Genomic DNA, 2,535 nt, shown 5'->3' with positions numbered 1-2,535 from the left:
ATTCAGGCCTAGTTGTACTTTTCAAAGTCTTTTCCTTTGGAGTGAAGATCATTTTTCTTTTTCTTTCTTGCTTCATAATAATAGTGCCTTAAAGATTTATCTTTATGAGATTTACTAACTTTGCTGAGCATAACATCTTCCGATTGCATCCATGTCATGAGATGTTTGACTTGTCATTGCTTTGTAGGGATGTGTAATACTCCATTGTATGTGTGTAGCAGAGTATGTTTATCCATTCCTCTATAGATGGGGTTTTGATTGTATACATGTATTTGCAATTATAGAAATTTCCATAATAAATATGGGTGTGCATATATTTGTTTGTTCTTGCTATGTTCATTATTTCTTTAGTGATTGCAGGATTGTAAGATATTTGCATTTGTTTAGGGAAGCCCCATACTGTTTTCCATAATGGTTGTACAAATTTGCCATCCCAATAGCAATATATAAGCATTCTAAACTCGTCACATCCTCTCCAGCATTTGTTATTTTCTGTTTATTTGGTTGTTTTTGTTGTTGTTGTTTTTTAAATTTCACTAAGACAGTCATTGTGAGGAAGTACCTCATTGTTTTAATTTGTATTTCTCTTATGGCTAATGAACACAGGCATTATTTACATGATTATTGGCTGTCTGGGTGTCTTCTTTAGTAAGCTTTCTATTCATGTCTTATGCCCATTTTCATTGGGTTATTTTCATTTTTCTTATTGAGGAATTGTGATTTTCTATATGTTTTTAAAGTAGCCCTTTATCTGATATATCGCTGCCAAATATTCTTTCTCAATCTGTGGGCCCTATTTTCACTCTCTTGATGAAGTCCATTAATGTACATAAGTGTCATATTTTAGAAGGTCCCAGGCTTCTATTTTGTATTCTTTAGTGGGGTGCTTTGCATTATGCATGGTCAGGTACTTCTGCATAGTTTATTTAAGTTTCAGGGACCTTAAATTTGCCCTTATTGCATTGATGGTCCATATGGCACCAAGGTTTACATTCAGGTTAATCCACCTTGAGCTTGTCTTTGTACATGGTTCAAGGTATATGTTCTGTTTCTTTCTTTAATAGCTGGAGACCCAACTTTCCCAGCACAATTTATTGATGAGGCTATGTCTTCCTTACTTACTGTGTTCTAGTCCTTGATCAAAGATCAGGGGTCTATCAGTGTTTGGTTGTATTTCTGGGTTCTCTGTTCTAATCCATTTGTCCACATCTCTGTCAATGTACCAATACCAAGCTAATTTTATTATTGTGGTTGTATAATATATATTAAAGTCTGGAGTGAAGAAAAAATGTGGCATCGGGATTAAAGGAAGGATTATTAACAACCTGCAATATGCAGATGACACAACCTTGCTTGCTGAAAGTGAGGAGGATTTGCAGCACGTGCTGATGAAGATCAAGAATTGTAGGCTTCCTTATGGAATGTGAATCAATATAAAGGAGACCAAAATCCTCACAACTGTGCCAATAGGCAGCATTATGCTAAAGAGAACAAAGGATGAATTTGTTAAGATTGTTATCTTTCGTGGATGAAGTCAAGAGATCAAAAGATGTATTGCATCAGGTAAATCTGCTGCATAAGACCTCTTTAGAGTATGGACAAATAAAGACGTTACTTTAGGGACTAATGTGTGCCTGACCTGTGCCATGGTATTTTCAATTTCCTCTTATGCATATGAAAGTTGGACATTGAATAAGGGAGTCTGAAGACGGTCCCTGGAGAAGGACATCATGCTTGGTAAAGTGGAAAGGCAGCAAACAAGAGAAAGGCCCTCACTGAGATGGACCGACATAGTGCTTGCAACAATGGACCCCGGCATGAGAATAACTGTGAGGATGGCACAGGACTGGACAGTGTTCTGTTCTCTTGTGGACAGGGTTGCTATGGAAAACAACTCCATGGCACCTAAGAACAGCTACATTTGTTTTTTGGTAAGACTTATTCCTAATTATTTTATCTTTAGGGTATTTATTGTAGTTGGCACTGTTCTTTTCATAGTCATCTTCTTTAATATACAAGACTACTTGATTTTTGTATGATGAACATATAGCCTGGTACAATACAAACATCTTCAATTAGTTTCAACAAATTTCAACTGAATATTTGGAGTTTTCTACATATAGGATCATATTATCTGCAAATAAAGAGGTGTTTTTTTTTCCCTCTCAGTACCAGTGTGGTTACCTTTAATATCTTTAATTATGCTTTATGGCTCTAAGAATTCCAGGGCTATATTGAGGAAGAGTAGTGACTAAGGGAAAGCCTGGCTGACTCACATTCAAAATGTAAATGTATTCCATTTCTCTCCATGAATTGAGTTTCTTAGTTATACACTTAATTGTTCCTCATTCTATGACCCCTCCAGGACTGGTTCCCAAGAGGGATCCATAAGGTTATTTTAGGGTGCTACTTTCTTAGAAAGTGTGGGAATTCATTTATCTTCAAATTTTCTTTGTTCTGCTTTTATTTTTAAAGAGACCATTTAAGAGCATCCTTTCAATTTTACAGTTTTGTATTTAAACTTTTGATTTTCTG

Source organism: Echinops telfairi, unplaced genomic scaffold, assembly GCF_000313985.2.
Source record: "Echinops telfairi isolate 266 unplaced genomic scaffold, ASM31398v2 ScPeMD7_7469;HRSCAF=8507_0, whole genome shotgun sequence".
NCBI lineage: Eukaryota > Metazoa > Chordata > Mammalia > Afrosoricida > Tenrecidae > Echinops > Echinops telfairi.
The sequence above is the reverse complement of the archived record's forward strand: the minus strand, read 5'-3'. Positions refer to the sequence as shown.